Here is a 14139-nt window from a genome sequence, read left to right on the forward strand (position 1 = left end):
ACTACCTAACTGCAACCTTTGACAGAAACTCAGTGGCAACATGGACTTGATAACAACTTAGCAAACTAGGCTCATAACTTAAAACTTATGTAGAAAACATAAACATGCTAACTAAATAATAAATCAACTTCAGCTTACAAATAGCAAATAGTAGCTATGTGGCAGGCTTAGCACGATGATCACTACCTGGAAAGTGAGAAACAATTTGAAAGAATATGTCGAAAGACTTGGTGAATGATGATTTTATAAAACATGTTTTTCTTAAATAGTTATGCATAAATCTTTGGCTTTTAGAAACATTCATGCAGTTAAATCACATTTTATAAACATGTAACTTGAACTTATAACCTTTGAAATACATATCATAAACTTTATTTTATAATTAACTCATTCATAACATGAAACATGGGTGTTCATACAACTCGTCGTCAATGACGTACTTTTCTCAACAAAGGCACATTTCTAACCTTAACATTCTCCATATAGGCACAATGAATTGCATCTTCAATAATGTAAAAAGAACGTAGGCTTGTTAGCCTTTCCATTAGTAACAGAAAACCATATGTGCACATAAACTGGTCATAGAGAGTAACATAGAACTTACGGGCATAGATTCATAAAAACATACTTAAAACCTTAATTTTGAACACATGCTTGCTTTAGATCTCTTTCAGATTTCATATTCATAAGACATGCTTAGAAATAGTTTATAAATAACGCTTCCATAAACTCATGCGTTTAAACATACACTTTTGAACTTATACCTAAACTCATGTCTTGCAAATCATTTACTAAATCAGTATTGAAATATCATTTAGAATTCTCAAACATGCTTATAAATATAAATGATTTCTTCATTTCCCGCTTGTTCTAGTTCGTGATTTCTTCATTTCCTCTACTAGAATTTCTTCCTTCTTTGATTTTCACTTCTTTGATCTTTTTCCACTTCTTCAAATTTCCACTTGTTAAACGATATTTGTCATCTCTCATATATACATTTCCTCTTTCAGATCTAAATGATTGTGTACCAAGATCTAAACGATCTTGGTTCAAGATTGGGTACCAAATATAAAAGATCTTGGTAAACGATCTTAAACAAAAATTGTTTAGATATTGGTACACGATCGTTTAGCTCTTGGTACATGATCGTGTACAAAATCTAAACATTTTTGATACATGATCTTGTACTAAATATAAATGATCTTGGTACACATCGTGAACCAAGATCGTTTAGACTGTGTATACACTCGTTTAGCTCTTGATACGCGATTGTGTACCAATATCTAAACAATCTTGGTTTACGATCGTTTAGAAAAAGAATTACACGCGCACGTGCAGTCGATTAATCGTGTATTGATAAGGACATTTTTGGTATTTCTATTGTTGACTTTTTTCGTGTTTTGAAATTGTTCTATACAACATAAATATTTTGTCGATTTGTTATAGTTTTTAGAAAACCCCATATTTAAATCTATTTTTAATTTTAATTTTATAATCTACAAATAACTTATAATTGTTTAACTAATTCTATCATTAATAAAAAATTTAGAAGTTAGAATCTTTGTACTTCCAATATTATTGAATTAGAAAAAAAAAATCTATACATATATTAGGTTGACCATCGAAAGATATTTTAATGGGCTGTCAACATGAGCCCAACTTAACTAACATCTGCTTGTTCTCGAGGACAAAGGGTTTTCGATTCAAATCTCTCACCCCTATGTTATACTTAAAACGACATTTTCAAAATAATAATGGGTCATTTTTTTAATCAGCATCATTCTATACGTACTTTTTCTCTTCGAACAAATAGGCATTATAGTTTTGGTTTTAAAGGGAAATCGTTAAAAATATAAAAATTGATGAAATATTTATACTTTATAGAAAAATCAAGTGTCATAAATTTTTCTTTCAACGATTTTTTCTATATAGAGTGAGAATATATAGTTTTTTTTTCTATTTTTGAAAAGAAAAATTCTTTATTAAATGAGTAATAATGGAACATTGATGGTAGGGGATTTAAGTATATAGTTTTTTGAATGGGGTCTTTTAAAAAATATAACAAAGTGGCAAAATATTTACAACATATAGAACAATTCTAAAAACAGGAAAAATTCACAGACCTACAATGAAAAATATCAAAAATGCCTTATCAACCACCTCGTCAACAATGCGTGTAATATATTTGGTACACAATTGTTTAGATTTGGCTATTGTTTGGTATACGATCGTTTAGATTTATTCGTTTAGATCTGGCCAAATCTAAATAATTTGTGTTTTTTCAATTCTATCATGTAATTTGGTTACATGATCATTTAATTGGGTTACACGATCGTTTAAATTTGGTTACACCATCGTTTAAATTTTGTCGTTTAGATTTGGTTACATGATCGTTAAGATTTGACTATCCCAAATTTAACCGATTTTTTTTTCAAAATTTGATACACGATCATTTACATTTAGCTAAATGAATTTTTTCAAGATTCTTTTGGTACACGATTGCTTATTTTTTCAATATTCTTTGGTACACGATCGTTTAGATTTGGCTAAACGATTTTTTTTAATTCTTTTGATACACAATTGTTTATTTTTTTTACATGCACGATCATTTAGATTTGGCTACTTCAATCTAAACGATTTTTTTCAAGATTATTTATACACGATCTTTTAGATTTGGTTACCCTAATCTAAACGACGTAAAAGAAAAGGAAAAGAAGAAAGTCGATGGACGCAACGAAAAAAAGAGAGAAAAAAGAAAGACGATCGAAAGAAATCAGATTTTGTTATCTAAATTTAAACGACGTAAAAAAAGAAGAGAAAAAGAAAAAAGACGATTGAAATAAATCGCAGTAGAAAAAAGAAGAGTAATAAAAGAAAGACAATAGAAAAAGTTGCAACAGAGAGGAGAAAAAAGACAGAAGTGCAAACCTAAAATATTTAAAAAATGACTAACTTTATGGGCTTTGTTACGCCGGCCACAAATATTTTAGCAATTTGTTATATTTATAAAAATTTTCCTTTTTGAATGTCAAGATTAAATTGTTTAAAAGGAAAATTGTCAAAAATAGAACATTTGACAAAATATTTATACATCATAGAAAAATAAAGTGTAATAAATTTTATCATTTATTGATTTATTTTATAAAGTATAAATAGTTTGTCAATTATTGTATTTTTTTTTTAAAAAATCTATTAAAATAGAATATTTGAAAATTAAGATACAAAACCAAAATATTACAACAATACTGGGCAAAAATGAAATAGACGGAGAACTAAATGAAATAGGTGGAGAATCACTATTGTGTTGGGTTTATGTCTAACTATTTGGTTTGTAAATATTAAACATACTCTGTTCTTTAATAAAGTTGTTATTGAATTATCGTTCAATAAGTTGTTACTGAATATATGATTTATACATTATAATCATAAACCCAATAAAGTAAGGCTCCATGAATATAGTCTAATTATGAACTTTTATTTATTCAAAATTATTCTTAGATCTGCATGTGTGAGATTAGCTTAACATCGTTGTCTTAATAAGCCTTCAAGACTAAGACAAGGTAGATAGTAGGGTATAGGGTGCAAAATGGAATTCGCTTATACCCACTTTTAGAGATATTAGAAAGATTGTTTTCTTAAGTGGGAACTTCTGGACTTGAACAAAGATCAACTCCATCTTCTCATTAACCCGAGAGGGATTCCATTTAGTTGTTAAACCATAAATCAATTGTTCTTTAGATGATGAGTGTGACTTAAGGAACAAAGAGTAATTTTGGGGGTAAAATGATACTTTTAATTCAACTGTTATTATGAACAGTCTGTGAAAGATCAACTTACTAATTATAGTTATATCAAAGGAACAAAAATATATTTACAGTGAGAAAAGTGTAGTTACGAGCTATAGCGGACAATTCCAGTAGTTGACGAATGTTGGTTAACTAGGTTTAAAGAGTTTAGCCGGTTAAACTCCATAACCTATAAGTTCATTACGTTCCTCTACTAGCTTATATCAAAATAAACCTCAGAACAATATGTTAAAGGAATTTGAATTATTTGAATTAATTTTGAAAATAAGCCGTCAAATATATTTGATATATTTAACGGCTTGGATATTCAATAAAGATTTGAGTATCGGAATTTCGAATAGATCAATAGAAGTTTGAAATTGGTCGATGGATTGATCAGGATTAATGAAATATAGTTTGCTAAATTGTTTAATTAGTTTTTGATTTAAATTAATTTTAATGAAAGGTCAAAATGAAAATTTTAGAAATTTGAAAAAAAAAAGTCAAATAGTTAATTTTGACCAAAGTCAAAATGCTGATCGACTTTAGGGTTGAGTTACTAGAGAAATCCACATTTAATAGATTTATCGAATGTTTAGTGCGAGGGTGAATAACCTCCTTGCTTGAAGTTGGTATTCATCCCATAACTAAGTTTGTAAATTCCACGTAGTTCATGATGCTCTAGGTGTCAAATTAAGATGCAAATAAGATTTGCATGTGATATAGCTATAAATAGGAAGAGTTATTAAACTCTCTAATGGAACCTTGATTTTCTGGAAAGTTTTCGATTCCTCAAACAGTCTTAAAAAAATCAAGTTTTTCTAAAATTCCTCATTCGTGATCAAATTCAACAACACAGTGGAGGAAAATTCGAGCATTCAAAGGTAAGTTCTTAAGATCTTAATTAAATTCTAGAACATTATTTTTTCCCAACATTTAGCATGTCTTAATCCTTTAAAATTAAAAGCAATTAGAGTGTTTTAATTATATGCTAATGCTAGCTAGCATGTCCATTTATCTTTCACATTGATTAATTTTGTTCAAAGTGGTACCCTTCTTCATAGTTCACATCTGCCACGCCCATTTGTGCTAAAAAGAAATTAACGGAATTTCTTTAATTAAACTATTTATTTTGAAATTATGTGTCTCGCATGCATGTACATGTCTTTCGGTTATATCTTTTTTTCATCTCCTAAGAGCTCTCTTCTTATGGTTTGGGAGATGGTTTGTCATTCACATCGATTCTTGAATATACGTATGTACGTACGTATTGCATTTCTATATTCTCGGGTTGCTCATCTAACTTAAAAGAAATAGAATTTTATGCTAGTCAGTTTGTGCTCATCTACCAAAAATGTTCGATTCATGTATGGATATTTGATTCTTTGAAGAGTACAAGTTGGTTGATACTAATGATGTATTTCAAGATTTCGTTACTTTGTTACATTTATTAGGAAGTTCTTTAACACTTTAATCAAAGTTAGGTTAATCACTAACTCTAGCTAATTCTTTTTATTTTTGTATAAATATTTTTTATGATGGGTTGTTGAATAAAATGAGGGGAATTTATATTTTGTTGAGGTTGTTTATGGTATCAGAGCAAAAGACTCACATTTGCAATTTGTCTCTCTTTTGATAGAGTCGGTCCAGTAGTCGTGACCGATCAACAACCCTTAAAATCTATCCATGTTTCTACTCATAAATGTCTACAATCATGTATTTGTTCGTTTCGGTTCTACAAATTATGGCCTTTGGAAGGATCATATCTCACCAATCCTGGAAGCTCATAAAACAAATTACCCTTTGAATTCTTTTCTCTAGTCTCCCTAACTATTATTCATCTCTCAGAAAATTTGGTTGTCCATTATCCTCTCATTCATCCTTATGCAAATAAACTTGAACCATGTACTACTCAGTGTGTATTTCTTGGTTGCCTTCTTTGGATACAAAGGTTACTTGTTCTATAATATCTCTCAACAGCAAATTTACATATCTCTGTCATGTTCTCTTTCATGAAAATCTTTTTCCATTCTTCAATTTAAAATCTGTAACACAAACTACATCCAATTCACATGATGCTTCTTCAAATTTCATTATTCCTTCAAATAACTTTCATCCTTTTACTTCATCCGTTAATCAAGCATCTCAACCTAGCTACATCCTCAAACTTGCCCATACAATCTGATGCAACCCAACCTACCTCAACTGAACAACCAAATCAATACTCTACTTATTCTAAACAACCATCTTATTCAACCACATCCAAATTCCCACTGTTAATCCCTATACTAATGATCCACCTACTACTTCTTCTTCTACTCTTGAAAGTACTAGTCATTCCATTATTCATCCTATGCAGACTCATTCAAAGTCTAGTATTGTTAAAAAGAAAGTCTATGTTGCAAAAGTGTTTTCTTCTAATAATTTTTTTGGATGAACCAACCTCATTACCCAAGCCTCAAAATTAAGTTAGTGGCAATTTGCAATGCTGAATATGCACTAGTAGAAAAAGGGCCTACAATTATAGTTAAATGCTGTCATTAAAAGCTTTCGTAAGAGCTATTTGTAGTCATTGATGTGGCAGCCACGGAAAGTATTTTATGACAGTTCTATAAAACTGTCACGAAAGGTATTTTTCATGACACAGAATAAATGTTACGAATTAAATATTAACTGTCATTATTTATTTTCGATGACAGTTAATAACTATCATTGTTTATATTTTATAATAGCGAATAACTGTTATTGTTAATATTGTATGACAGTTGTTAAATGTCATTATTTATCATTTATAACACTTAGTAACTGCCATCATTTTACTTACCACGACTTTAATCAACTGTCGAGAAAACTTTCTTGATGATAGTTTTATTTTTCAATTTAAATGTCATAATTGTGTTTTTAGTCATTGTGTTTCTTACACTATTTTTTTATTGAATCCTGTTTTTCTTGTCGCCTTGCCATTACACATACAATTACACAAATTAATACAATCACATATGGGAAGAAACGGTGAATGTTTTAATAGAAAGAAACATACACTTTCTAATATTGCTTTAATTGTTGGTACATATATGTTTTGATACGAACAAGCTATTTAAATAACTACATTTAAACCAAAAATTTTCTTACCAAACCTAAAAAAAATTCTATACATCAATGAATTGGTGAAAATATGGCCTCACTGCTCCAATTGATTGTGGCAAAACCTAGTAAGAAAGAAAAGGAAAAAAAAAATGATTCAACAAGGCAGCACATTCACCCACATAAACACAACACATAAAATTCAACCCACACTTCAACAATAGTAACTTCTAAGCTTGACAGTGAATTATTCTTTTCTATAACTTCTAAGCTTGGTATTGGAAATGGAGAGGTTATTCAAACGGAAAGCCTTACATATACGGGTCACAAAATTATGCTACTGTTTAAGTACACAATGTACAAAATTCATTCATATGAAAAAAAAGAAGAAAAACAAAATTGCAAACACCAAATTCAACCCACAAACTTAGCTAAATTCATTATAGAACTTCACAAAAAGTCCAAAACTGTAACGACCCAACTTTTCCGGACTAAGCTGAGGTCACTACCAAATACCAAAACTCGACCATTCAATGTAAAATTTAAAACGGACCAGATACGATTCATTAAAACAGTATAAACCTTACAAAAGACAGTTTCGGGCCCTATTTTAAATAATTCAAAAAAAATCACAAGATAAAATGTCAAGTCACCAGTCCAAAAAATCACAATCAAAATATTCTGACAAAATACATAGCGGAAGCGATAAGAAAACCAGACGCGTCCATATGGCCTTCACGCATCTTTCCTGCCTCTCGTCGGTCTGCCCCTCGCTGTGCCCCTACCTGAAAAGTTAAAGAAGAGAAATGGTGAGTATAAACATACCCAGTAAGGGACCCACTACTGGGCCCGTTAGGGGACAACAGTTAACTTCCTATTCGGGGTACCCTACATATCAGTCTAGTGCTCCCGAAGGATGCACATATCAGTCTAGTGCCCCCGAAGGACGCACATATCAGTCTAGTGCCCCCGAAGGACGCACATATCAGTCTAGTGCCCCTGAAGGACGCACATATCAGTCTAGTGCTCCCGAAGGACGCACATATCAGTCTAGTGCTCCCGAAGGATGCACATATCAGTCTTGTGCTCCCGAAGGATGCACATATCAGTCTAGTGCTCCCGAAGGATGCACATATCCGTAAGGCACACTACCCCATAGATGAAGCTAACCGTTACCCCTCAGTCCAAACTAAACTGTCTACATCAATCACATCCCAACGGCATTCATATCACAGTCCCGCCATAGGCTTTATCAGTCAGATAGTATAAGTTTAAACATCTACACCCTCAGTTGCTATATGCATTACTGATTCGCACACCAATAGGGAAAACCCTAGGTCCAATCGACTAACCAACCAAAACCGGACTCACGGTCCATCCCCGTCCAAATTCCATGAACCACATCCAGACCAGTGTTTTACTACATACTGAACCGTAAGTTTAGGGTCCATCAACATAAATTCTCGATCCACAAATAGCAGTCACAGTATATTTTCATCAGACAAAATATAGTATCAGTACTTAACAGTCAACACGCATACAGATATTCAGTACAGTCACTAACGTGTAATCTCCTGTGGATTACTACGGTTTCAGCCTGGACTCGGGGTCCAGTAGTAGGAAAACCCTTACCTGAAACTCGGTTATGCCCCTCGATCGAAATCCACGCTCGACCGATCTACCTAACGAAACACGAAAGTTTTAGTTGGTGACTTTAGTAGCAGTTGTTTTAAAAGGTTATCCGTTGACTTACCCAAGGAAAGGAAGCTATCTCCAACCAGGTCTGCCGCGGAACCCGAGAACTTAAGCGTCAACTCTGTACTACCTTCAAGGGAGAAAAGTAGGGCCACATCTTAATCCAACATTAAAACTCGAATCGGACGAGGTAACATTAGGGAATTCATCAAAACAATCCTTACCGAAGACTCACCGTGAACCGAAGTGGAGGAAAGAAGGCTTAGGTGGCTCGGCTCGGCTCGGCTCGGCTCGGCTTGGTTCGGTTCGGCTTGGCTCGGCTCGGCTCGGCTCGGCTCGGCTCGGCTCGGCTCGGCTCGGTTTGGCTCGGCTCGGCTCGGCTCGGCTCACTCGGCTCGCGGCTCGGCTCACTCGGCTCGCGGCTCGGCTTGGTTCGGCTCGCGGCTCGGCTCACTCGGCTCGCGGCTCGGCTTGGTTCGACTCGCGGTTCGGCTCACTCGGCTCGCGGCTCGGCTTGGTTCACGCGGCTCGCTCGGCTCGCGGCTCGGCTTGGTTCACGCGGCTCGCTCGGCTCGGCTGGAAACGGTTTCGGGTCGGGTCAGCTTGGAACCGGGTCGGGTTGGGCGAAAACGGCAGCCACGGTTTTGAGGGTTCTCTCTTCCGGCGAACGACGGCGGTACGATGGGGGCTGCAGCAACCGGCGAACCTCACGGTGGCGGCGTCAGCTGGGATCCGACGGACGACGACGAAGAGACGGGATGCGGCTGCTTGCAAGCTTTCGCTCGGACTGACGGCTGGCGGTGCGGCTTGCGGATGGTGGCTGCGGCGAACGTCCGGTGAGGCTAAGAACGCCGACGGGGATGGAGAGGATGGGTAATGGACACGCGTGCGGAAGAGAAGACGGAGACGGAGAGGAAGAGATGGTGGCGGTTGCGGCTTGAGGAAGACGAACGAAGAAGAAGAAGAAAAATTTGGAGGGGGGGCTCGCGCGTCTCCTTAGGGTTTCTTTTCTTTCTTTTTTTTTTTTTTTATAATATATATATATATATATATATATATCAAAACAAAATAAATATAATTAATATTAAAATATTAATATTAAATAATTTAAAATAAATAATAATATATATTAAATAAAAATGATAATAATAATAATAATTTATAATAAAACAGTAATACTAATTAGTTATAATAATATTAAATAATAATATTAATATTTGTATTAAGTAAATAGTAAAAGGAAAAGTATTAACATTAAAATTGAAATGACAATAATACCCAATACTAATAATATAATTAATATTATATTATTAAAATTCACTTAAAATGCGAAAATTTTTACCTCGAGCTTCGGGGCGTTACATTCTTCCCTCCTTAGGGAACTTTCGTCCTCGAAAGTTTTTATCCCTCGAACAGTTCGGGATAACGGGACCTCATGTCATCTTCACGCTCCCATGTAGCCTCTTCTACCCGGTTATTCCGCCATAAGACTTTAACCAGGGGAATTTCTTTATTCCTCAACGTCTTCACCTCTCTAGCAAGCACCTCAACGGGTTGTTCAACATAGCTCAAGTTTTCATCAATCTCCAGTGGCTCGTAGTCCACTACATGGGATGGATCTGGCACGTACTTCCTCAACATGGAGACATGGAACACATTATGAACTGTCGAGAGTGATGGGGGCAACGCTAAGCGATAAGCTACAGGGCCAATCTGCTCCAGAATCTCAAACGGCCCAACAAAACGGGGACTCAGCTTTCCCCTCCTTTCAAAACGCACGACACCTCTCATAGGTGCTACCTTTAAGAACACCTTGTCCCCTACCTCAAACTCAAGATCCTTCCGCCTCACATCTGCATAACTCTTCTGCCTACTCTGAGCGGTATGCATGCGTGATCTAATCTTCTGTATCGCTTCGTTAGTAGACTGAACTAACTCAGGACCCATCAATCTTTGCTCGCCCACTTCACCCCAGCAAACCGGGGATCTACAACATTTGCCGTACAAGGCCTCAAATGGTGCCATGCCAATGGTAGCCTGATAGCTGTTATTATAGGCAAATTCCATCAAATGCAAGTGGGAGTCCCAGCTACCTGGAAATTCCAATGCACACGCTCGCAACATATCCTCTAAAACCTGGTTCAGACGCTCAGTCTGACCGTCAGTCTGTGGATGGAAAGCCGTACTAAAGTCCAACCTCGTGCCCATAGCAGTCTGCAAACCCTTCCAGAATTTGGAAGTGAAACGGGCATCTCTATCAGAAACAATCGACACTGGCACCCCATGCAACCTCACTATCTCGGACATGTACAACTGTGCCCACTTACTAGCAGTATAGGTGGATTTACCCGGAACAAAGTGTGCTGACTTGGTAAGCCTGTCCACCACAACCCAAATCACTGTAAAACCCCTCAGAGTCCTCGGCAGTCCTGTAATGAAATCCATGGACACGTTTTCCCACTTCCATTCCGGTATACTCAAGGGTTGTAATAAACCCGCTGGTTTCTGCCTTGGTGCCTTAACCTGCTGACACACCAAGCATCTACTAACAAATTCTGCTACTTCCCTCTTCATGTTAAGCCACCAATAAACCCGCTTCAGGTCCTGATACATCTTCGTACTACCTGGGTGCATGGAAAATGGGGAACTGTGAGCCTCAGATAATAATTCTGTCTTAACCGCACTATCTGACGGCACACAGAGGCGTCTCTCGAACAAAAGTCCACCATCAGAGGATAATGAGAACTCAACCACTTGCCCTGCTTCTGCTAGGCCACGTTTCTCAACCAGATAAGGATCGTTACTCTGAGCATCAATGATCCTTTGCCTCAAAGTCGGCTGTACTGTCAACTGGGCTAACTGCATAGTAACTGCCCCCACTGACACTGCGATCTCAGCCCGCTCGAGATCCCGATGCAAAGGGGCCTGTCGGGTAATAAGTGCTGCTGAATGTGATACCTTCCTACTAAGAGCATCAGCTACCACATTTGCCTTGCCTGGATGATACAGTATCTCACAATCGTAATCCTTCACTAACTCAAGCCATCTCCGCTGTCTCATATTCAATTCTTTCTGAGTAAAGAAGTATTTCAGGCTCTTATGGTCCGTGAAGATCTGTATCTTTTCACCATATAAGTAATGCCTCCATATTTTCAAAGCAAAAACCACTGCTGCCAATTCTAGATCATGTGTAGGGTAGTTCTGCTCATGACTCTTCAACTGACGAGACGCATAAGCAACCACCTTACCCTGCTGCATCAAAACACAACCCAAACCCTTCTTGGAAGCATCACTATAAATCACAAAACTGCCAGAACCGTCAGGTACAGTAAGAACCGGTGCGGTAACTAGCTTCTGTTTAAGGTTCTGGAAACTGTCCTCACATGCCTTGCTCCAAACGAAAGGAGCTCCCTTTCTGGTCAACTGAGTAAGAGGAGTAGCTATATGGGAAAAGTTCTCCACAAACCGTCGATAATAGCCTGCTAAACCCAGAAAGCTACGAACCTCACTGACTGTGGAAGGTCGGGTCCAACCGGTGACTACCTCTATCTTAGCTGGATCCACAGAGACTCCATCCTTAGAAACCACGTGACCCAGAAAGGACACCTGCTTCAGCCAAAACTCGCATTTCGAGAACTTTGCATACAACTTATTATCCCGAAGCGTTTGCAAAACCAAACGTAAATGCTCCTCGTGTTCGGCCTCCGTCTTGGAGTATATCAAGATATCGTCGATAAACACGATCACAAAAGTATCTAGGAATTCCCTAAACACTCTGTTCATCAAATCCATAAATACTGCCGGAGCATTCGTCAAACCAAAAGACATCACAATAAACTCGTAGTGTCCATATCTAGAACGAAATGCTGTCTTCGGTACATCCTCATCCTTAATTCTCAGCTGATGGTATCCCGACCGAAGATCAATCTTAGAGAACACTGTGGCTCCTTGTAACTGGTCAAATAGATCGTCAATCCTGGGCAAGGGATATCTGTTCTTTACGGTTACTTTGTTCAACTCCCTATAGTCAATGCACAGACGCATCGATCCGTCCTTCTTCTTAACGAATAAGACTGGCGCACCCCAAGGCGACACGCTCGGTCGAATGAATCCCTTATCAAGCAATTCCTGTAACTGTACCTTCAGTTCTTTCAGTTCTGCGGGGGCCATTCTGTAAGGGGCTCTGGATATAGGAACCGTGCCCGGCTCCAACTCTATGGCAAACTCAACCTCCCTGTGCGGAGGTAACCCTGGAAGTTCCTCGGGAAAAACGTCCGGATAGTCCCTCACCACCGGTTCTGACGACAGGGATACATCCGCCTCTCTAGTATCCACCACACTCGCTAAGATACCCCAAGTACCCTGACTGAGCAGTTTACTGGCCCTGATGGCTGAGATTACCTAAGGCAACGACTTTGACCCTCCTCCCTTAAATTTAAAACTGGCCATCGAGGGAGGGTTAAACGTTACCTCCTTACGTGAACAATCTATACTGGCGTGGTTAGCGGCCAACCAGTCCATACCCAGGATTACATCAAAGTCTAGCATATCCAGAACTATCAGCGTTACTTCAATCACATGACCTGCTATCTCAATCTGACATGCCTTCACCTTTTCCTTCGACAACATACATTCCCCGGAAGGAGTAGATACTGATAAAACATGGTGTAAGGGTTCTACCTCTAAGCGGGCATGCGACACAAATGCGGACGAGATAAAAGAATGCGACGAACCCGAATCAAACAAAACTAAGGCGTAATGCCCCAACACTGGAAGCGTACCTGTCACTACTGTGCCTGCCTTCTCAGCCTCAGTCCTGTTGGTAGCAAAGACTCTACCCTGATGTGGAGCACCTGCTCCCTGATTCTGCGCGATCCCCGTGAGTCTCAACGGGCATCTATCAGCTGTATGACCCTCTTGCCTGCACTTAAAGCAGGTCCTGGTCCCGAATAAGCAACGGCCCAGATGGTGCTTCCCACAAGTGGTACACAACGGCTTTCCTCTGGCAGCCTCCCCTGCTTCAAAAGGTTTCTGCTGGAAGCTGCGAAACTCACCACCTGATCTGAAATTCCGCTGTGGTACTGGAACAGGCTGCTGCTCAGCCTTCCTCTTCTGTCCCGACGTCGAACCTCTACCAGCGGTCTTAGACGAGTTGGCCCTCTCCTGTAAACTGAGATCCACTGCCAGGCGCAGTGCATCGGCATGAGTAGCGGGTCTGAAAGCTCGGACCAAACCCTGAATGTCCAGTCTGAGGCCTCTAACAAACTTATCAGCTCTGGCCGCCTCGGTCGCTATCATCTCGGGAGCAAAGCGGGATAACATGTCAAACTCCGCATCATACTGCTCCACTGTCAGGTCACCCTGCTCTAAGTTTAGAAACTCCTGCCGCTTAGCATCTCTCAAACTGGCAGAGAAGAATTTCGCATAGAAACTCTCCTTGAACTGCTGCCACGTGATCTGACTCACATCACCACCTAGCATCCTCTCTGTAGTCTCCCACCATGCAGTACCTCTGTCAGTCAACATAAAAACAGCACACTGAACCTTCTGATCCTCAGGGCATTTCATGTAACGG

This window comes from Cucumis melo, chromosome 1 (assembly GCF_025177605.1).
Source record: "Cucumis melo cultivar AY chromosome 1, USDA_Cmelo_AY_1.0, whole genome shotgun sequence".
Classification (NCBI taxonomy): Eukaryota; Viridiplantae; Streptophyta; class Magnoliopsida; order Cucurbitales; family Cucurbitaceae; genus Cucumis; species Cucumis melo.